Source organism: Cetorhinus maximus, chromosome 23, assembly GCF_964194155.1.
Source record: "Cetorhinus maximus chromosome 23, sCetMax3.hap1.1, whole genome shotgun sequence".
In the NCBI taxonomy this organism is placed as follows: domain Eukaryota; kingdom Metazoa; phylum Chordata; class Chondrichthyes; order Lamniformes; family Cetorhinidae; genus Cetorhinus; species Cetorhinus maximus.
This window is the reverse complement of record NC_135901.1, coordinates 63,079,346-63,103,913: the sequence shown is the minus strand read 5'-3', so window position 1 is coordinate 63,103,913 and position 24,568 is coordinate 63,079,346. Positions and strand designations below refer to the sequence as shown.

Genomic DNA, 24,568 nt, shown 5'->3' with positions numbered 1-24,568 from the left:
GACCGGGGATTTGAGTGAGGAGTGTCTATAAATACGGACGGGGGATTTGAGTGAGAAGCGCCTATAAATACAGACCGGGGATTTGAGTGAGTAACATCTATAAATACAGACTGGGGATTTGAGCAAGGAGCGTCTATGAATACAGACCAGGGATTTGAGTGAGGAACGTGGAAAATACAGACCGGGGATTTGAGTAAGGAGTGTCTATAAATACAGACCAGGGATTTGAGTGAGGAGCGTCTATAATTACCGACCGGGGATTTGAGTGAGGAGTGTCTAAAAAGACAGACTGGGAGTTTGAGTGAGGAACGCCTATAAATACAGACTGGGGGTTTGAGTGAGGAACGCCTATAAATACAGACTGGGGCATTGAGTGCGGAACACATATAAATACAGAGTGAGGATTTGAGTGAGGAGCGTCTATAAATACAGACCGGGGATTTGAGTGAGGAAAGTCTATAAATATAGACGGGGTATTTGAGTGAGGAGTGTCTATAAATACAGACTGGGAATTTGAGTGAGGAACGTCTATAAATACAGGCTGGGGGTTTGAATGAGGAGCGTCGAGAAATACAGACGGGGGATTTGAGTGAGGAATGCCTATAAATACAGGCTGAGGATTTGAGTGGGTCACACCTGTAAATACAGACCGGGGATTTGAGTGAGGAACATCTATAAATACAGACCGGGGATTTGAGTGAGGAACGCCTAATAAATACAGACCGGGGTTTTGAGTGAGGAGCATCTATAAATACAGGCTGGGGATTTGAGTGAGGAGTGGCTATAAATACAGACCGGGGTTTTGAGCGAGGAGCATCTATAAATACAGGCTGGGGATTTGAGTGTGGAGTGTCTATAAATACAGACTGGGGATTTGAGTGAGGAGCATCTATAAATACAGGCTGGGGATTTGAGTGTGGAGTGTCTATAAATACAGACTGGGGATTTGAGTGAGGAGCATCTATAAATACAGACTGGGGACTTGAGTGAGGAGTGTCTATAAATACAGACTGGGGATTTGAGTGAGGAGTGTCTATAAACACAGACTGGGGATTTGAGTGAGGAGCGTCTATAAATACAGACCGGGGATTTGAGAGAGGAGCACCTATAAATACAGACTGAGGATTTGAGTGAGAAGTGTCTATAAATACAGACGGGGGATTTGAGTGAGGAGTGTCTATAAATACAGACCGGAGATTTGAGTGAGGAACATCTATAAATACAGGCTGGGGGGTTGAGTGAGGAGCGCCTATAAATACAGACCGCGGATTTGAATGAGGGGCGTCTATAAATACAGACCGGGGTTTTGAATGAGGAGTGTCTATAAATACAGACCTCGAATTTGAGTGAGGAACGTCTATAAATACAGACCGGGGATTTGAGTGAGGAACGCCTATAAATACAGAGGGGGATTTGAGAGAGGAACGTTTATAAATACAGACTGGGGATTTGAGTGAGGGACGCTTATAAATACAGACCGGGAATTTGAGTGAGGAACGTCTATAAATACAGAATGGGGATTTGAGTGAGAAGCGCCTATAAATACAGACCGGGGATTTGAGTGAGGAACGTCTATAAATACAGACTGGAGATTTGAGCGAGGAGCGTCTATAAATACAGACCGGGGATTTGAGCAAGGAGCTTCTATTAATACAGACTGGGGATTTGAGTGAGGAGTGTCTATAAATACAGACCAGGAATTTGAGTGAGGAGCGTCTATAAATACAGACCGGAGATTTGAGTGAGGAATGCCTATAAATACAGACGGGGGATTGGAGTGAGGAAAGTCTATAAATACAGACCGGGGACTTGAGTGAGGAACGTCTATAAATACAGACCGGGGATTTGACTGAGGAAAACATATAAATACAGAGTGAGGATTTGAGTGAGGAACGTCTATAAATACCGACGGGGTATTTGAGTGAGGAGTGTCTATAAATACGGACCGGAGATTTGAGTGAGGAACGTCTATAAATACAGGCTGGCGGTTTGAGTGAGGAGTGCCTAAAAATACAGACTGGGGATTTGAGTGAGAAGTGTCTATAAATACAGACGGGGGATTTGAGTGAGGAATGCCTATAAATACAGGCTGGGGATTTGAGTGAGGAACGTCTATAAATACAGACCAGGGATTTGAGTGAGGAGCGTCTATAAATACAGACCGGAGATTTGAGTGAGGAATGCCTATAAATACAGACGGGGGATTGGAGTGAGGAAAGTCTATAAATACAGACCGGGGATTTGAGTGAGGAACACATATAAATACAGAGTGAGGATTTGAGTGAGGAACGTCTATAAATACAGACGGGGTATTTGAGTGAGGAGTGTCTATAAATACGGACCAGAGATTTGAGTGAGGAACGTCTATAAATACAGGCTGGGGGTTTGAGTGAGGAGTGCCTATAAATACAGAGTGGGGATTTGAGTGAGGAGCGTCTATAAATACAGACGGGGGATTTGAGTGAGGAATGCCTATAAATACAGGCTGGGGATTTGAGTGGGTCGCACCTGTAAATACAGAACGGGGATTTGAGTGAGGAACGTCTATAAATACAGACCGGGGTTTTGAGTGAAGAGCATCTAGAAATACAGGCTGGGGATTTGAGTGAGGAGTGTCTATAAATACAGATCGGGGATTTGAGTGAGGAGTGCTTATAAATACAGACCGGGGATTTGAATGAGGAGCGTCTATAAATACAGACCGGGGATTTGAGTGAGGAGTGCCTATAAATACAGACCGGGGATTTGAGTGAGGAATGTCCATAAATACAGACCGGGAATTTGAGTGAGGAATGTCTATAAATACAGACCGGGGATTTGAGTGAGGAACGTCTATAAATACAGACTGGGAGTTTGAGTGAGGAGCGCCTATAAATACAGACCGGGGATTTGAGTGAGGAACGCATATAAATACAGACTGAAGATTTGAGTGAGGGACGCCTATAAATACAGACCGGGGATTTGAGTGAGGAGTGTCAATAAATACAGACTGAAGATTTGAGTGAGGAACACCTATAAATACAGACCGGGGATTTGAGTGAGGAGTGTCTATAAATACGGACGGGGGATTTGAGTGAGAAGCGCCTATAAATACAGACCGGGGATTTGAGTGAGTAACGTCTATAAATACAGACTGGGGATTTGAGCAAGGAGCGTCTATGAATACAGACCAGGGATTTGAGTGAGGAACGTGGAAAATACCGACCGGGGATTTGAGTAAGGAGTGTCTATAAATACAGACCAGGGATTTGAGTGAGGAGCGTCTATAATTACCGACCGGGGATTTGAGTGAGGAGTGTCTAAAAAGACAGACTGGGAGTTTGAGTGAGGAACGCCTATAAATACAGACTGGGGGTTTGAGTGAGGAACGCCTATAAATACAGACTGGGACGTTGAGTGCGGAACACATATAAATACAGAGTGAGGATTTGAGTGAGGAGCGTCTATAAATACAGACCGGGGATTTGAGTGAGGAAAGTCTATAAATATAGACGGGGTATTTGAGTGAGGAGTGTCTATAAATACAGACTGGGAATTTGAGTGAGGAACGTCTATAAATACAGGCTGGGGGTTTGAATGAGGAGCGTCGAGAAATACAGACGGGGGATTTGAGTGAGGAATGCCTATAAATACAGGCTGAGGATTTGAGTGGGTCACACCTGTAAACACAGACCGGGGATTTGAGTGAGGAGCATCTATAAATACAGACCGGGGATTTGAGTGAGGAACGCCTAATAAATACAGACCGGGGTTTTGAGTGAGGAGCATCTATAAATACAGGCTGGGGATTTGAGTGAGGAGTGGCTATAAATACAGACGGGGGATTTGAGTGAGGAGCGTCTATAAATACAGACCGGGGTTTTGAGTGAGGAGCATCTATAAATACAGGCTGGGGATTTGAGTGAGGAGTGTCTATAAATACAGACCGGGGATTTGAGTGAGGAGTGTCTATAAATACAGACCGGGGATTTGCGTGAGGAGCATCTATAAATACAGACTGGGGATTTGAGAGAGGAGTGTCTATAAGTTCAGACGGGGTATTTGAGTGAGGAGTGTCTATAAAAACAGACCGGAGATTTGAGTGAGGAACGTCTATAAATACAGGCTGGGGGTATGAGTGAGGAATGCCTATAAATACAGACTGGGGATTTGAGTGGGGAGCGTCTGTAAATACAGACGGGGGATTTGAGTGAGGAACGCCTATAAATACAGACTGGGGTTTTGAGTGAGGAGCATCTATAAATACAGGCTGGGTATTTGAGTGAGGAGTGTCTATAAATACAGACCGGGGATTTGAGTGAGGAGTGTTTATAAATACAGACCGGGTATTTGAGTGAGGAGTGTCTATAAATACAGACCGGGGATTTGAGTGAGGAGCATCTATAAATACAGACTGGGGATTTGAGTGAAGAGTGTCTATAAATACAGACGGGGTATTTGAGTGCGGAGTGCCTATAAATACAGACCGGGTATTTGAGTGAGGAGTGTCTATAAATACAGACGGGGGATTTGAGTGAGGAACGTCTATAAATACAGACGGGGATTTGAGTGAAGAGTGTCTATAAATACAGACGGGGTATTTGAGTGCGGAGTGCCTATAAATACAGACTGGGGATTTGAGTGAGGAGTGTCTATAAATACAGACCGGGGATTTGAGTGAGGAGCATCTATAAATACAGACCGGGGACTTGAGTGAGGAGCGTCTATAAATACAGACTGGGGATTTGAGTGAGGGACGCTTATAAATACAGACCGGGAATTTGAGTGAGGAACGTCTATAAATACAGAATGGGGATTTGAGTGAGGAGCGCCGATAAATACAGACCGGGGATTTGAGTGAGGAGTGTCTATAAATACAGACTGAAGATTTGAGTGAGGAACGCCTATAAATACAGACCGGGGATTTGAGTGAGGAGTGTCTAAAAATACAGATGGGGGCTTTGAGTGAGGAACGTCTATAAATACAGAATTGGAATTTGAGTGAGGAACGTCTATAAATACAGAATGGGGATTTGAGTGAGGAGCGTCTATAAATACAGACTGGGAGTTTGAGTGAGGAGCGCCGATAAATACAGACCGGGGATTTGAGTGAGGAGTGTTTATAAATACAGACCGGGTATTTGAGTGAGGAGTGTCTATAAATACAGACCGGGGATTTGAGTGAGGAGCATCTATAAATACAGACTGGGGATTTGAGTGAAGAGTGTCTATAAATACAGACGGGGTATTTGAGTGCGGAGTGCCTATAAATACAGACGGGGTATTTGAGTGAGGAGTGTCTATAAATACAGACGGGGGATTTGAGTGAGGAACGTCTATAAATACAGACGGGGATTTGACTGAGGAGTGTCTATAAATACAGACTGGGGATTTGAGTGAGGAGTGTCTATAAATACAGACCGGGGATTTGAGTGAGGAGCATCTATAAATACAGACCGGGGACTTGAGTGAGGAGCGTCTATAAATACAGACTGGGGATTTGAGTGAGGGACGCTTATAAATACAGACCGGGAATTTGAGTGAGGAACGTCTATAAATACAGAATGGGGATTTGAGTGAGGAGCGCCGATAAATACAGACCGGGGATTTGAGTGAGGAGTGTCTATAAATACAGACTGAAGATTTGAGTGAGGAACGCCTATAAATACAGACCGGGGATTTGAGTGAGGAGTGTCTAAAAATACAGATGGGGGCTTTGAGTGAGGAACGTCTATAAATACAGAATGGGAATTTGAGTGAGGAACGTCTATAAATACAGAATGGGGATTTGAGTGAGGAGCGTCTATAAATACAGACTGGGAGTTTGAGTGAGGAGCGCCGATAAATACAGACCGGGGATTTGAGTGAGGAACGCATATAAATACAGACTGAAGATTTGTGTGAGGGATGCCTATAAGTACAGACCGGGGATTTGAGTGAGGAGTGTCTATAAATACATACTGAAGATTTGAGTGAGGGATGCCTATAAATACAGACCGGGGATTTGAGTGAGGAGTGTCTATAAATACAGATGGGGGCTTTGAGTGAGGAACGTCTATAAATACAGAATGGGGATTTGAGTGAGGAGCGTCTATAAACACAGAAAGGGGATTTGAGTGAGGAGCGCCTATAAATACAGACGGGGGATTTGAGTGAGTAACGTCTATAAATACAGACTGGGGATTTGAGCGAGGAGCGTCTATAAATACAGTCTGGTGATTTGAGTGAGGAGTGTCTATAAATACAGATGGGGGATTTGAGTGAGGAGCGTGTATAAATACAGACGGGGGATTTGAGTGAGGAATGTCTATAAATACAGAGCGGGGATTTGAGAGAGGAGCATCTATAAATACAGACCGGGGATTTGAGTGAGGAGTGTCTATAAATACAGACCGAGGATTTGATTGAGGAGTGTCTATAAATACAGATTGGGGATTTGAGAGAGGAGCGTCTATAAATACAGACGGGGGATTTGAGTGAGGAACGTCTATAAATACAGACGGGGGATTTGAGTTAGGAGTGTCTATAAATACAGACCGGGGATTTGAGTGAGGAATGCCTATAAATACAGACTGAGGATTTGAGAGAGGAGCGCATATAAATACAGAGTGAGGATTTGAGTGAGGAACGTCTATAAATACAGACGTGGGATTTGAGTGAGGAGCGTCTATAAATACAGACGGGGGATTTGAGTGAGGAGCGTCTATAAATACAGACGGGGGATTTGAGTGAGCAGCGTCTATAAATACAGAGGGAGGATTTGAGTGAGGAATGCCTATAAATACAGATGGGGTATTTGAGTGAGGAACGTCTATAAATACAGACGGGGGATTTGAGTGAGGAACGTCTATAAACACAGACGGGGGATTTGAGTGAGGAACGCCTATAAATACAGATGGGGGATTTGAGTGAGAAACGCCTATAAATACAGACGGGGTATTTGAGTGAGGAGTGTTTATAAATACAGACGGGGGATTTGAGTGAGGAACGCCTATAAATACAGACGGGGTATTTGAGTGAGGAGTGTTTATAAATACAGACGGGGTATTTGAGTGAGGAATGTGTATAAATACAGACTGGGAATTTGAGTGAGGAACGTCTATAAACACAGACGGGGGGTTTGAGTGAGGAATGGGCTGTGTAACTGTTGCAGCTGCTGTGAGGCAGCAGGAGTGGGGGGAAAGAGGCAACTGTGATGTCACAGGAAGCTGGTACGTTGATTGGTCGGTAAGTGTTCAGTCTAAGGGACAGTGTGTGAGAAACCAGCTTAGGACAGGCGAGTTCGGGTAGATCTATAAATAAAAATAACTTTACAATAATAAACCAAAATTTGAAAACTTTAAAATTCAAATAAAACAACAAAGATTTTAAACAAGCAATAAAATAGAGTTACTTAAATAAACATCTAATACACATCCCGTGTAGTTAAGAAGCATATAATCCTTAGTTGTCAGTGGTACTAGCATTCAGTAAACACAGTAAATTGTAGCAGACATACGAAGAAAGTAATTAAAGTAAATTAACTAAATAACATAAGTTAGAATGGTAGGACAGGGGTTATGTTGCAGCTGTGAGATGTGGGAGATTTTGGATGCCAAGGCGATCCATGACAAACACGTTTGCAGGAAGTGTAAGCAGCCTGAGGAATTCCGGATCAGGATTATTGATCTAGAAACCGAAATGCAGACACTGTGCAACATAAGGGACGGGGAGAAATACCTGGATACTTTGTTCCGGAAGACAGTCACACCTCTTAGAAGAGGGTCATCTGTTTGATCAGCAGTGAGGGACAGGAGGATGTGACTGTCAGTGAGGCAGGTAATGGGACTGAGCAGGCAGGAGTGGAGGAGTCTCAGACTTTGCAAGTGTCAAACAGGTTTGAGGTGCACACAACCTGTGTGGATGAAAGTGAAATGTGTAAGGTGGACGAGCTGGCTGGCCATGACACTGTGGTACAGGAAGCCATTCATGCAGGGGGAGCAAAAAGGAATGTAGTGGTAGTAAGGGATAGTATAGTGAGGGCATTGACACTGTTTTCTGCAGCAAAAAGTGAGGGTCCAGACGGCTGTGTTGCTTGCCCAGTGCCAGGGTTCAGGACATCTGCTCAGGGCTGGAGAGGGACTTGCAATGGGAGGGGGAGAATCCAGTTGTCGTGGTCCATGTACGTACCAATGACATAGCTAGAACTAGGAAAGAGGTTCTGTAAAGTCAGTATAAGGAGCTAGGTACCAAATTATGTAGCAGAAACTCAAAGGTAATAATCTCTGGATTATTACCTGAGCCACGTGCAAATTGGCATCGGGCAAATAAGATTAGCGAGACCAATACGTGGCTCAAAGATTGGTATGGGAGAACTGGGTTCCGGTTTGTGGGGCACTGGTATCAGTGCTGGGGACAGTGGGGGCTGTACCGTTGGGACGGTTTACACCTGAACCGTGCTGGGATGAGTGTCCTCGCAAATCGCATAGCTAGGGAAGTAGAGAAGGCTTTAAACTAAACAAGAGCGGTGAGGGATCAAGCTTGGGTAGAGGTAGCAATTCAAGGTGTAGAGTCAAGACAGGAGAGCAAAATAGTAATATGAGAAATGAGGTCAGAGAAAGGCAGGAAAGGACTGAGAGAAAAAACCTAAGAATAAATCAACAGTCAAGACTAGATGTTACAACGGTAACAATAAGACAAGACTGAAGGCTCTCTATCTGAATGCACATAGCATTCAAAACAAAGTAAATGAATTGATGACCCACATATGATCTGATAGTAATTATGGAGACGTGGCTGCAGGACAACTAAGATTGGGTCCTTAATATTGAGGGGTGCATGACATTCAAGGAGAATAGGAAGCTCGGTAAAGGTGGAGGGGTTGCATTGTTAATCAAAGAGGGCATTGGTGCAATAGTTAGAGATGACCTTGGATCAGGAGATCAGGATGAGGATTAGTAGGGGAAAAATAGTCATTAGTGGGAGTGGTTGACAGGCCCCTAACAGCAGCCATAGTGGAGGGCAAAGTACTCAAGAGAAAATATTATGTGCTTGTGATAAAGGGACGGCAATAATCATGGGTGATTTTAATCTACACATTAACTGGAAAAATCAGATTGGCAGTAATAGCCTGGATGAGGAGTTCTTAGAATGCTTTTGAGATAGTTTCTTGAAGCAGCATGTTCAGGAGCCAATCAGAGAGCAGGTTATATTTGACTTGGTATTGTGTAATGTAACAGGATTAATTAATGACCTCAGAGTAAGGGCACTACTAGGTAGCAGCGAGCACAATATGGTTCAATTTTACATCCAGTTTGAAAGGGAGAAGAGTGGGTCAAAGACTAGTATCTTAAACTTAAATAAGGGCAACTATGTGGGGATGAAAGCTGAGCTAGCCGAAGTGAACTGAGAAACTAGGCTAGAGGAGAGATGACTAGAGAAGCAGTGGCAGACATTTAAGGGGATATTTCAAAGTATTCAGAATGAGTACATCCCGACCATAAAGAAAAATTATAAGGGGAGGACCCACCATCTGTGGTTAACTAAAGAAGTTAAGAAAAGCATCAAGCTTAAGGAAAAAGCATACGACTCCACAAAGATGAGCAGCAGGACAGATGATTGGACAGAATATAAAGAACAGTCGAAAATGCATAAAAGGTTAATCAGGAGAAAGAAATTAGAGTGTGAGAGGAAGTTTGCTAGAAATGTAAATATGGATAGCAAGTGTTTCTACAGGTGCTTAAAAAGGAAAAGAGTGAGCAAAGTGAGTGTTGGTCCTCTAGAGGGTGACAGTGGGGAGTTTATAGTAGATAAGGAAATGGTGGAAGAAATGAATAATATTTTGCTTCTGGGTTCAATATAAAGGATACAAAAAACATTCCAGTAATAGCTGCAAATCAGAAGGTGACAGGAGAAAGGAACTTGGTGAAATTGGAATCACTGGGGAAATGTTACTGAGCAAATTGAAGGAGCTGCTGATCTCAAGTCTCTGGGATCCAATGAACTACATCCTAGGGTCTTAAAAGAGGCGGCTAATGCGGTAGTCGGTGCGCTGGTGTTAATTTTCCAAAATTCGCTCGATTTTGGAAAGGTTCCATCAGATTGGAAAGCAGCCAATATAACCCCTCTATTCAAGAAGGGAGGGAGGCAGAAAACAGGAAACTATAGGCCAGTTAGTTTGACTTCTGTCGTGGGGAAGTTATTAGAATCAATCATTAAGGAGGTTATAGCTGGGCACTTAGAAGAGCTCAAGGCAATCGGGAAGAGTCAGCATGGTTTTGTGAAAGGAAAATCCTGTTTAACCAACTGATTGGAGTTTTTTTGAAGGAGTAACATGCGCAATGGATAAAGGGGAGCCTGTAGATGTACTGTACTTGGATTTCCAGAAGGCATTTGAGAAGGTGCCACATCAAAGATTATTACGGAAAATAAAAGCGCATGGTGTAGGGGGTAACTTATTAGCATGGATAGGAGATTGGCTGGCTGGCAGAAAGCAGAGAGTATGTGTAAATGGGTCTTTTTCTGATTGGCAGGATGTGACGAGTGGACTCCCACAGGGGTCTGTGCTGGGGCCTCAACTTTTTATGATTTACATCAATGACTTAGATGAGGGGAGTGAAGATGTGGTCGCTAAATTGGCACTTGGCAGAAAGATAGGTAGGAAAGTATGTTGTGAAGAGGAAATGAGGAGGTTGCAGATGGATATAGATAGGTTGAATGAGTGGCCAAAGATCTGGCAAATGGAGTGAAATGTGGGAACATGTGAAGTTGGTCACTTGGGCAGGAAGAACAAAAAAGCAGAGTATTGCTTAAATGGAGAACGGCTGCATAATTCTGAGGTGCAGAGGGACCCAGGTGTTTGAGTAAATGAGTCATAAAAAGTTTGTATGCAGGTACAGAAAGTAATTAATAAGGCTAATGGAATGCTATCCTGTGTTAGGAGAGGGGTTGAACATAAAAGTAAGGATGTTATGCTTCAGTTATACAGGACTGCACCTTGAATACTGTGTGCGGTTTTGGTCTCCTTATTTAAGGAAGGATATAAATGCATTGGAGGTGGTTCAAAGGATGTTCACTAGATTGATACCTGGAATGAGTGGGCTGTCTTATGAGGAAAGGTTGGACAGACTGGGCTTGTTTCCACTGGAGTTTAGAACAGGGAGGAGTGATTTGATTGAAGTATACAAGATCCTGAATGGCCTTGACAAGGTGGACGTCGAAAGGATGTTTCCTCTTGTGGGTGAGTCCAGAACTAAGGGACACCGTTTCAAAATTAGGGGGTCGCCCTTTGTGGACAGAGATTAGGAGAATTTTTTCTCTCAGAAGGTTGTGCGACTTTGGAACTCTCTGCCTCAGAAGGCCGAGGAGACGCGATCATTGAATATTTTTAAGACACAGGTAGATAGATTCTTGTTAGGCAAGGGAATCAAAGGTTATCGAGGTTAGATGGGAATGTGGAAATTCAAAGACAAGAATATCAGCCATGATCTTATCGAATGGCACAGCAAACTTGAGAGGCCAAATGGTCTGCTCCCATTCCTATTCCATATGTTCTTATGGTCTCTCTCCAGTGTGAATTCACTGGTGTATTCGCAAGTGGGTTGACTGAGTGAAACCCTTCCCACACTCAGAGCAGGTGAATGGCCTCTCCCCATTGTGAAGCCACTGGTGTATCAGCAGTTGAGATGACTGAGTGAAATCCTTTCCACACTCGGAGCAGGTGAACGGCCTCTCCCCAGTGTGTAGCTGTTGGTGTCTCAGCAGGCTGGATAACAGTGAATCCCTTCCCACATTCGGAGCAGGTGAATGGTCTCTCCCCACTGTGAACTCACCGGTGTATCAGCAGGTCAGATGACTGAGTGAATCCCTTCCCACACTCAGAGCAGGTGAATGGATTCTTCCCACTGTGAACTTGCTGGTGTCTAAGCAGCTCAGATGACTGAGTGAAACCCTTCCCACATTCAGAGCAAGTGAATGGTCTCTCCTCAGTGTGAATTCGCTGGTGTTTCAGCAGGTTGGCTGACAGAGTGAATCCCTTCCCACACTTGGAGCAGGTGAACGGCCTCTCCCCAGTGTGACTGCGTTGATGGATTTCCAGCTGGGATGGGTAATTGAATCCTTTCCCAAAGTCCTCACATTTCCACGTTTTCTCCATGGTTCAAGTGTCCCTGTGTCTCTCCAGGTTTGATGATCAGTTGAATCCTTGTCCACACATAGAACACGTGTACAATTTCCCCCTGCTGTGAATGGTGTGATGTTATTTCAGGCTGTGTAACTGGTTAAAGCTCTTTCCACAGTCAGTTCACTGGAACACTCTCACTCGGGTGTGTGTGTGTGTCTCGGTGCTTTTCCAGTCACACTGATGTTTGAAATCTTTTCCCACAGACAGAACTGACAAACATTTCTCCCTCCACATTCAAAGACAATAATATTCAGGTCCTGATGAATCGAGTGACTCTGTCAGATCTTGATGTGATGTTTGGTTTGAGATCCCCCTCTGTAAATCCTCCCCTTCCGATACCCTGTAAAAGGAGTTTACAAAAGTGGTCACTGTAAGAACAGGATAGAAATTCAGAGCAGACAATTCTCATTTCTATGGAACATTATTTCCTGTCTTCTTCTCCCAAAGCTGCAAATCCCCGTCCCACACTCTCCCTCCTCCCTTCCTCCCTGTGCTGAAGCCAAACAGAGTTTTGGATAATTCTTCCTGTATCTTTGTAACAATTTTTCCAACTGAAGATAACAAAATGTTTCATCATTCACTTCAGTCATTACTCATGACAAAACATTAATCTGAAACCCCCTGACTGACTATACAGAATAGCAGACGTTAACCTTGTGTCCAAAACTTACTGTGTGGAGATTTAATGAGTGATCGTGAAGGTGGTTTCTCCAAACCTCCCAGGGTTTCCTTCCTTCCTTCTCTCCCTCTCTAACTAAGTTAAACCTGGGATCAGTCTCATGGTCTATTCTGGTTCCTGCTTCTCTTCCTGATGACTAATTAACTCCAATTAAACACTGATAAGACTGAAGATACTGTTTTCAGTCCCTGCTCCAATCTCCATTCCCTAGGTAGCAACTCCATCCTTCTCCCTGGGAACAGTCTGAGATTAAACCAGTCTGTTCATAACCTCGGTGTTACATTTGATCTCGAGATCAGATTCTGACCTCACTAAAATCGCCTGTTTCCACCTCTGTAACATTACCCGCCCTAACCCTGTCTCAGTGCATCTGCCACTGAAACCTTAATCACTGCCATTGTTACCTCCAGACTTGAACGACTATCCCAACACACTCCTGGCTGGTCTCCCACATTCTACTCTCCGTAAATGTGAAGCCATCCAAAAGTCTGCTGTCCACGTCTTCACTCGTAGCAAGTCCTGTTCCTCTGTCACCCATTTGCTTCCTGACCTGTCTTGGATCCCGGTCAAGCAACAACTTGATTTTAAAATTCTCATCCTTGTTTTCAAATCCCTCCATAGCCTCGCCCTTCCTTATCTCTGTAATCTCCTCCAGCCCTACAACCCTCTGAGATATCTGCACTGCTCGAATTCTGATAGCTTGTACATTCTCCATTTTAATCGCTCCAGCATTAATGATCCTGCCTTAAGTTCCCTCATTCCCAAACTCTGAAATTCTCTACCTGCACCACTCCCTCTGTCGACCACATTTTCCCCCTTTAAGACACTTGAGTATTGCTAAAAAAAGAGACATTCTGTCAAAACCTTTTATCTTGTACTCATCAGGACAGACGCAAGAACATCAAATTTCAAAGATTATCAGTCGGGCTCATAATGGGGCTCACTTATGCTTGCTAGAAGCTGCATGTATCCATACACAGGGAACTGTCCACTGCAGACAGAAGGGACATGTCCAGGGATGGGGCTGTTTGTTGAATTAAACAAAAGCATGGAGGATGATAGCTCTTTGGTGCATTCTCCATGGTAATGCCTTAACCAATCAGAGCTGACTGGCCAAACCAGTCAACACCCATTCCTCGTGCAGCATAAATTGTTGTTCGCTGAGAAATTTGTTTTTTTTGCATCTGTCCAGAGGAGTGCAACATGAAATATCAGCAAATATGTCTCCCTTTTTCAGCAATACTTAAATTCTGTACTGCTGAGTGACTATGGGTTTATAATTCTATTGCTGCTGATCTAAAACTCCTGGTGAACACTCGTTTTATGAACGTCTCCCTCGGGCTGTTGCTCATTGTCCCCGTGAGGATGGCCGCCGCGCATGCGCCCTGTAGCATATTGGCGAATCAAGATGGCGGCCGCGCATGCGCCAATCCCCACATTCCCCCTATAAAGATGGCGGCCGTTAACTCGGGCCTTTCTCCCGCAGCTCCGAGCAAACCTGGGACCGGTGGGTCCTTATTGAGGGTTTGGGGCCGACACCGTGAGTTTATGAAGCTTCCAAATTCACCTGTCAGCCCTATCTCTGTTCACAGGTTTATTTTCGGTTCTGCATCCGCACTCCGTCTTTGTTAAACCCGCATTTTAAATCCGCTCGCTCGACCTCACTTACCGTCTGTCTCCACGGACTGCGCATGTTCCGACTCAAAATGATTGGCGGCAGCTCCGGCCCAATAGGAAGAAGGGGAGGGATTGGATGACCGAAAGGGAGCAGCAGGTCCTCAGCCAATCGGAGTGAGTGGGGCGGAACCTGCTGGGAACAGAGCATGCGCAGTGTGGGCGGGGGACCAGGATGAAGGCGGTGAATTTTTTTCCAATAATTGATAGGTTTTTCTTTCCCCACCTATTTCCATTATTTTTAAATGTATTTCCATCCATTGTTTTATCTCTACCTTTTAGCCTATTTCAATTCCTTCCCCCCACCCCCACTAGGGCTATCTGTACCTTGCTCGTCCTGCTTTCTACCCTTAATTAGCACATTCCTTAGATAATATCACCACCTTCAACACCTCTTTGCTCTTTTGTCTGTGACATCTTTTGGTTATCTCCACCTATCACTGGCCCTCTATCCAGCTCAACTTGTCCCCCCCCCCCCACCTCCCCTTAAACCAGCTTATATTTCACCTCTCTTCTATTTTTACTTAGTTCTGTTGAAGGGTCATATGGACTCGAAACGTTAACTGTGTTCCTCTCAGCAGATGCTGTCAGACCTGCTGAGTTTTTCCAGGTATTTTTGTTTTTGTTGCGGTGGAATTTAAAGTCCAGCGGGTGAGAAAGGGCCGAGTGCAGGAGAGGAATGGAGCCGGAGGGTGGACTGGGAGGATTCACAAACACCCGGTGTAGGACTCCAAACCCGGATTACAAACTCCCGGAGCCCAGTTTATACCAAGTGTTTTGAAACTCCTTTTACAGGGGGTTAGAGGGGGAGGATTTACACACAGCAAACTCAAACCAAGAGAAATGTTTGTCTCTTTGGACTGACCTGCTGAAACACATTGAATTCACACTGGCGAGAGGCTGTTCAGTTGCTCACAGTGTGGTAAGAGCTTCAGGACATCATCCCACCTGGGACACCACATTCACACTGACAAGAGACCTTTTAAATGACCAGAGTGTGAGAAGTGCTTTAAAAGGTGTGGGGAATCTTGCGGTATGTTAGAATTTCTTTTTGCATAAATCTATGCGAACGGAATTGTATACCCTGGCACGGCACTGGAATATGGTAAAAGGGAAAGACAATATTTTACCTTGAACATCTTCAGTGTAAGTGTGAGCTGCTGTTAAATCAGGCTGTATAGGTAGAACTTAAAAACAAAAAGGGGGCAATCACATTGTTGGGAGCATACTATAGACCCCCAAACAGTCAGGGAGAGATAGAAGGGCAGATATGTAGGCAAATCTCAGAAGTGTCAAAATAATAGAGTAATAATAGTCGGATTTCAACTTCCCCAATATTAACTGGGATAGACAAAGTGTGAAAACTTTGAGGGGGCTGAATTCTTCAAATGTATCCAGGAGAGATTTTTAAGCCAGCACATAGAAAGTCCTACAAGAGAGGTGCTGGACCTTCTTTTAGAGAACAGAGCTGGGCAAGTTGTAGAAGTGTCACTGGGGGAGCAGTTCAGTGATAATGACCATAACTCAGTAAGATTTAAGTAGTTATGGAAAAGGACGAAGATGGATCGAAAATAAGTGTTTTGAATTGGGGGAAGGCCAATTTCAATATGATAAGACAGGACCTGGCCAAAGTGGACTGGGAGCAGCTACTTGTAGGAAAATCAACATCAGAGCAGTGGGAGTCATTCAAAAAGGAAATAGTGTGCAGGACCAACATTTTCCCACAAAGGACCAACAAGTCCAGAGAAACCGGGATGTTGAGGAATTGACAGGATTAGATAAGGGGGGAAAAAAGGGAAGCTTATGGTACATACCGAGGGCTCAAAACAGCAGGAGCCCTTGATGGGTAGAGAAAGTGCAGGGGGTTACTTAAAAAAGAAATTAGGAAGCCGAAGAGGGGGCATGAAAAACACAGCTGGGTGAAATAAGTTAAAATCCAAAGGCATTTTATAAGTATATTCAGGGCAAGAGGATAACCAGGGAAAGATTAGGGCCCATCAGGGACCAAAATGGCAATCTGTGTGAGGAGCTGGAAGATATAGATGAGGTTTTAAATGAGTACTTTGCATCTGGAGTAACTATACAGAAGGATGATGTAGATATAGAAATCAGGGAGGGGGACTGTGATATACTTGAACAGATGAATATTGAGAGGGAGGAGGTATTAGCGGTTTTATTGGGCCTTAAAAGTGTATTAATCCCCAGGCCCAGATGAAATGTATCCCAGGTGCTGTGGGAGGCAAGGGAGGAGATTGCAGGGGCCCTGACATTAATTTTCAAATCCTCTCTGGTCACAAGAGAAGTACCAGAGGACCAGAGGACAGCTAATGTGGTACCATTATTAAAGAAGAATGGTGGGGATAAACCAGGGAGCTAATAGGCCAGTGAGTCCAACATCAGTGGTAGGGAAACCTTTGGAAACGTTCTGAGGGACAGAATTAATCCCCACGTGGAGAGGCAAGAACTAATCAAGGATAGTCAGCATGGCTTTGTCAGTGAGAGATCATCTCTAACAAATTTGATTGAATTTTTCGAGAAGGTGACGAGGTGTGTAGATGAGGGTAGTTCAATTGATATAATCCACATGGAATTCTCTAAGGCTTTTGACAAGGTCTGGCATGGGAGACAGGTCCAGAAGGTAAGAGCCCATGTGATCCAGGGCAATTTGGCAAATTGGATCCAGAATTAGCTCAGTGTCAGGAGGCAGAGGGTGATGGTCAAAGGTTGGTTTTGTGACTGGAAGCCTGTATCCAGTGGCATACTGCAGGGTTGGGTGCTGGATCCCTTGTTGTTTTTAGTGGACATTAATGATGTAGACATGAATGTAGGAGGTATGATCAGTAAGTTCACAGGTAACACAAAAAAATCACTAGTGTGGTAAATAGCGAGGAGGAAACCCTTAGACTACAGGACAATATAGATGGGCTGGTCAGATGGGCAGTACACTGGAAAATGGAATTTAATCCCAAAAAGTGTGAGGTGATGCATTTCGGGAGGACTAACTAGGCAAGGGAGTATATGATGAATGGTAGGACCCGGGAAGTACAGACCCTCGGTGTGCATGTCCATAGATCCTTGAACATAAGAACTAGGAGCAGGAGTGGGCAATTCAGCCCCTCGAGCCTGCCCCGCCATTCATTACGATCATGGCTGATCTCATTTTGGCCTCAACTCCAATTTCCCTCCCTCACCCCATAACCTTTCAACCCATTACTAATTAAGTCTGTGTGGTGAAGGTGCTCGCACAATGCTGTTAGGTAAGGAGCTATAGGTTATTCACCCAGTGATGAGGAAGGGACATTGTTGTTGTTGATTTGGAGAAATATCAATTTGTGTTTATATCACACATTTATTGTTATATAGTTTACCAAGACATTTCACAGAAATGTTAGAAACCAAGGAGATACTCGGGCAGGTGGCCAATAATTTGGTCAAAGAGATCGGTCTGAAGGAATATTTTAAAGGATGCAAATGAGGTAGAGAGGCAGAGAGATTTAGGAAGGCAATTCTAGAGTCTTGGAAACTGACAGAATGGCAACCAGTGATGGAATTATTAAAATCAGTAATTCTCGAATTCGAGAAGAGCAGATATCTCAGGGGGTATTGTGAGGCTGGAGGAGGTTACAGAGATAGGAATGATCACAACCATGGAGGAAAACAAGGATGAGAATGTGAAAATTTAGGTGCTGCTTAAATGAGTGCCTTCAAATCATTTGTATAGTTTGTGAATGGCTGTGGGCCAAGCACTGATCCTTGCAGTATCCCACAAATAACTGCCTGTCATCCTGAGAATGAGACATTTATTCCAACTCTGTTTTCTGTCTGTTCACCAATTCTCAATCTATAACAGGATATTACCCCAATCCCATGCACTTGAATTCTGTTTATTGACATCCTGTGCTTTGTTTAGTAACCTTCTCTCTCTGTCTCTCCCACTCCTCTCTCTCTTACTCTCTCTCTCACATTGAATTCTCCAGCCCAGCGAGTTCTGGATGCTCCATCATTGAATATATTTCCGGCTGAGGAGGAGAGATTTTCGATCTTTCAGGGAGTCGAGGGATATGGGAAGTGGGTGGGAAAGTGGAGTTGAAACCCAAATTCAGCCACGATTGTATTGAATGGTGGAGCAGGCTCGATGGGGTGTTAGGACTTCTCTTGTTCCTATTTCGTATGTTTTTATGGAGGCCAGAGTCTTGTGTTGGCCCAGACCGGGTGGCAGGTTCCCTCCCCTGATGGACATTAGTGAACCAGTTGGGTTTTTATCACGATCCAGCAGTTTTCATGGTCACTTTTTCCCAGTGCCGGCCCCACAAATTACCAGATTCGTTCAGCTCAATTTCACAACCTGCCTTTATGTTTTTGTGGGTTCTCTCTCACTCCCTTTTTCTGTTTTAAATCAATTTCACAGGTTATTAGAAGGGGAGGATTTGCAGTCGGGAAACTGAAACCAAACAACACATCAGGATCTGATGGAGTCGCCTAATTCATCTTAAACTGAGTATCTTCAGATTTTGAACATGGAAGAAAAAAGCACTGTTCAGAATGGGGAGACACCGTACACGTGTTCTGTGTGTGGACGAGGCTTCAGCCGATCATCTGACCTGACTGAGCATAAATGCAGTCACAATGGTGAGAAACCATGGAAATGTGGGGACTGTGGGAAGAGATTCAAATCCCCATTGGAACTGGGAACTCATTGGTGCACTCACACTGGGGAGAGACCATTCACTTGCTCTGAGCGTGGGAAGGGATTCACTCAATTAGCCAACCTCATGGGACACCAGCGAGTTAACACAGATGAGAGACACTTTAAATGCCCACAGTGTGAGACGTGCTTCAAAAGTTCTGTGGAACTAAAGTCCCATCAACGTGTTCACGCTGACGAAAGACCGTTCAGGTGCTCTCACTGTGGGACTGGGTTCAGACGATCATCTGAACTCATCGCACACCAGCGAGTCCACACTGGAGAGAGACCGTTCACCTGTTCCAGGTGTGGGAAGGTATTCAGTCAGTCATCCAGCCTGCTGAGACACCAGAGAGTTCACACTGGAGAGAGGCCATTTACCTGCTCAGAATGTTGGAAGGGATTCAGTCAGTCATCCAGCCTGCTGAGACACCAGAGAGTTCACGCTGGAGAGAGGCCATTTACCTGCTCCGAATGTGGGAAGGTATTCAGTCAGTCATCCAGCCTGCTGCTGCACCAGAGAGTTCACACTGGAGAGAGGCCATTTACCTGCTCCGAATGTGGGAAGGGATTCAGTTGGTCATCCAACCGGCTAAGACACCAGAGAATTCACACTGGAGAGAGGCCATTTACCTGTTCCGAATGTGGGAAGGGATTCATTCAGTCATCCAACCTGCTGCTGCACCAGAGAGTTCACACTGGAGATAGGCCATTTACCTGCTCCGAATGTGGGAAGGGATTCAGTCAGTCATCCATCCTGCTGAGACACCAGAGAGTTCACACTGGAGAGAGGCCATTTACCTGCTCTGAATGTGGGAAGGGATTCAGTGAGTCATCCAGCCTGCTGAGACACCAGAGAGTTCACACTGGAGAAAGGCCATTTACCTGCTCCGAATGTGGGAAGGGATTCAGTCAGTCATCCCACCGGCTAAGACACCAGCAAGTTCACAAGTAACTGTCGTGATGGGATTTTGCTCTTAATAACATTCAGGACTGAAGTATGTTCATTATAGTGTGTTTCAGTAGACACTAATAAACTCCAGCCCACTTAGATAAAAGTCAAATAAATCAGCATTGTGTTAAACACAATGCATTGAACCTTTTTACTATTTTTAACAAGTTAGTTCCTTTTTGATGTTAAACTCCAGCCCAGTTACAGATTCTGTATAAAATTGGAATAAATCAGCTTCGTGATGAACAGTTGAGTCGTTTTGATATCTCTAGCACAAGTTAGTTCCTTTGGAAGGGCTCTCCCTCTCCCCTGTCTCCTCCATCCTCACCTCCAGCAACAAGTGCGAGGAGCTCATGGAGCTTCTTTGTCACTAAGATTGAGACAATCTGATAATCTGCCTCTGCTGCTTCCCTCCCTTCCACTAGCCCACCGGGACAAACTATCTCTAAAGATCCCCCTTGTCCGAGCCTGAACTCGTGATTAAATGACAAAGGGGATGATGGTGCAAGGCAGCATTGGGTGATAATGAGACAAGGAAATAAACTAATGGGACAAGTGGAGAAACAACACAGGCCCAGAGGAGAGATAAATGGTAAAAGAAGAACCATTACCAGCACCTACTGTCAGAAAAAATGGGAGCAGTGGTTATGATCTGAAATTGTCAAAATGAAGGTTGAGTTCAGAAGGATGTAAAGTGTCCAATGAAAGATGGGCTGCTGTTCCTCGAGCTTCCATTGAGCTTCATTGGAACAGTGCAGGAGGCCGAGGTCAGAGTGGGAGTAGGTGGAGATTAAACTGGTAAATGACCAGAACCTCAGGGTCACACTTGGAGACTGAAAGGTGATGTTCCACAAAGCAGTTACCCAATTGGGATTTAATCTCCTCAATGTAGAGAAAACCACACTGTGATCAGTGAATAGACAATACTAAATAGCAAGAAGTACCAGTAAATCACTGTGCCCCTTGGAAAGTGTTTTGGGCCCTGGAATGAGGGAAGGGAGGAGATGGATGGGTGCTGCTGCATCTGCTGTGCTTGAATGGAAATGATTCACACTGATGTTCATAAGAACACAAGAAATAGGAGCAGAGTTGGACTAAAAGGCCCCTTGAGCCTGCTCCACCATTCAATGTTCTTCCAGCTCAACTCCACTTTCCCATCCTATCACCATATCCCTTAGTGCCCAAATATTTATGGATTTCCCTCTTGAACATATCAAGATGGAGAACAACAGACTCAGTGCAACTATTAATATGGGAAATGCACAAACAAGGTGCATGTGAATTACAAATTCACCTCTTCACTGCTTGGTCATCATGTTAAATGAGCTTTACACTGGCCCCATGCTGAAATGTAGTCATTCTCTGACAGGTATTCTTAATGGTATAATTAGCAAATTTAGAATGAAAAATACCCTCTGCTTCACTGTAAGGCTGAGAGACAACTTTGTAATTGATTCATTATGTCACAGACTGGCTCATTAGATCTGCTCATTTCATCTAATCTTATTTTCAGCTAATGGGAGAATGGTTGAAACAGGGGATGGTGAATAACAGCTCGAAACCACAGTCCCCTCTCCCACTGTCATAATGATCCTTACAACATACAGGAATTTGGGACAATGTGACTTTGATGCTCAGATTAGCTCTGTCTCCATATTAGAGGAAGGAGCGAAGCACTGGGGACGGTGCAAAAACATTTACTGGAATGATGCCAGAATTGGAAAATATGTCAAATTCACAGATTTAACGGATTGAAAAGTTTTTCTCTGGAAAAGAAAGTGAGGGATGACCTGACTAAGGCCTTTAAGATAATGAAAGGGGTTGACAGGGTAGACAAGTGGAAGAGTTTTCCACTTGTAGATGGTTGAGAATAAATATACGTTAGTCATCAATAAATCTAATACACAATTCATATGCAACTTCTTCAATCAGAGATAAAAGCAGAAAATCATGGAAATACTCAGCACATCCAGGAGAATCTGTGAATTGAGAAATAGAGTTAAGTTTTCAAGTCTGCTCACTGATGCAGTGTAGTTCTGATGGAAAGTCACAGCCCTGAAATTTATATACATCTTTCACTCTCCACAGACACTGCCAGATCTGCTGAAAATTCAAATATTTTGTTTTTTTATTTCAGATTTACAGCACCACCTTTCTCTAACTGTGGTTGAGAATGTAAAGCTCATTCTCAGAAGGGTTTGAGATCCCAGTGTGAGCTGAAACTCATGTTGCAAAATCACACCATGAAATCACACCAGCTGAATGTGGAAATGGATTCACCTCGTTATTCCATTTTCTGACACAGCAGCACAGTCATACCTGTGGGAGACCATTCAGATACTTCATGTATGCAACCCTTTGCTCACTGCCCACCTGCTAACACTCCAGTTTTAGAAGGTCAAAGGATTAGATCCATAATTGCTACATTCCAACTGACAAGACAGAGTTTCAGTAGTCAGAGTATGAGAAGAAAAATCACTTGTCTGCGCCGCTGCTGAGACTCCAGTGAGTTCAGATCGAACTGTCAGGGTTGGTTCTGTTGTTAATTACACCCAGGACATAACTATGATGGAGGGGCCGTGCACTATGGTTGCCATATCAATATTCATAATTTTATATATTGGCCCTATGGCGCCAATCATCATGGGATAATAAAACATAATTATCTTATCAGAAAAGGCCGTTCAATGGCGGTACGTTTACCCAGGATTCAGTGGGGGTGCAGAATGTGCTCTATCCTAACGACAGGCGGTCCTCGCGCACGCGCAGTAGCTGGCAGTGACTGATACATGCGCATTGCGATCTCTGACTGGAGCATGCGCAGTACCATCGGTACCTGGAGCTGGTGGAAGACGTTAAGAAATAGCGAACACAGGCGAGTAAAAGGAGCCGGTGAGTGGGGGAGGGATGGAGGCGGCGGAGTGGACGGGGAGGCTTCATGAAGACCCTGTGAAGGTCTGAAATCTTGAATAAGAAGCTACCGGTCCTGCGGTTACACCGAATGGAGAGGGGACAACTCTGACCCGCGTCTCCTCTCGGAGACAGGCCCCAGTTAACAACCGCCATCTTTATAGGGGGCAATGTGCAGCAGGGCGCATGCGCTGCCATCCTGGTCCAGGTAGCAGGAGGAGAGAATGTTGTGAATTTTTTTTCTATCCTGGACTGACAGGGATGGATTTTGGAAACTCCTTTTACAGGGGGTTAGAAGGGGAGGATTTACACACAGCAAACTCAAACCAAGAGAAATGTTTGTCTCTTCTCAATTTCTATCTTGGACTGATGGTTAGTGTTTTTGTAAATTTCTGATACTGGATCTTAGAAGTGGAGGGTTGATAGACGGGAAACTCAAATCAAACATCAATTCAGATCTGGCAGAGTCACTCGATTCGTGAGGACCTGAATATCATCGGCCTTTAAATCTGGAAGGTAAACAGTTGGCCTGTCTGTCTGTGGGCAAAGGTTAATTGTAGAAGAAAGAATAATTAACTGGGGAAAGCCAACTTCAATAGGGTGAGAATGGATCTGACCCAGTAAAGTGGAATCAAAGGTTGGCAGGAGAAACTGTAATTGAGGAATGGGCTGCCTTAAAGAGGAAATAGATCAGACATAGTAATGACATATTCTTACAAATGAGGAAGGTATGGCTAACATATCCACAGCTCACTAACTAAGAGAAGAGATTAAGATGAAGATGAATAAGTCTGCTAACAGAGATATCAGGTGGCTAATACAACCGAGAGACAGGATAAAGAAAGAATATTCAGAGAGAAATTGGAAAAAGAAAGTAAGAGAAGCAAAGAGAGAGTATGAGAAGAGACTGGCAGCTAACATGGAAGGAAATCAAAACGCTTTCTCTGGCTGATACCTAGTAACAGGGTGGTAAAAGGAGAAAGGGGCTGATTAGGGATTTAAAAAAAGGTGATTTACCCATTGGCACAGGGGGCATGGATGAGGTATAAATGAATATTTGGCATCTGTCTTTACCAAAGAAGATGATGCTGCACAGGTCATGGTTAAAGAGGAGGTAGTTCAAACACTTGTGGTGTTTAATATTGATAAGGAGAAGGTATTATATAGGCTGTCTGATAAAGTTGACAAGACACCAGGATTGGATGAGTTGTATCCAAGGATACTGAGGGAATTCAGAATGGAAATTGTGGAGGCACTGACCATATTATTCCAATCTCCTTCAGACCCATGAGTGGTGACAGAGGACAGGAGAATTGCAAATCATACACCTTTGTTCAAAAAGGGTGTAATGATAAGCCCAGCAACTAACAGACCAGTCAGTTTATCCTTGGGAGTGATATTTCTGGACAAAATTAATAGACACTTAAGCAAATGTGGGCTAATTCAGGAAAGCCAGCACAAGTTTATTAAGCGAAAATCATGTTAAACTAACTTGCTTAAGGTTTTTCAAGAGTTAACAGTGTGGTTGAT

The 24,568-nt window shown here is 44.1% G+C and overlaps 1 protein-coding gene and 1 pseudogene across 1 annotated transcript in view; one reads left to right on the top strand and one right to left on the bottom strand.

Annotated features, from left to right (window-relative positions):
• Nucleotides 1-24,568, bottom strand: part of LOC144698080 (uncharacterized) — a 642,405-nt gene that overhangs the window by 366,049 nt on the left and 251,788 nt on the right. The window lies entirely within an intron of this gene.
• Nucleotides 18,962-24,568, top strand: part of LOC144698076 (uncharacterized) — an 85,658-nt pseudogene continuing 80,051 nt past the window's right edge.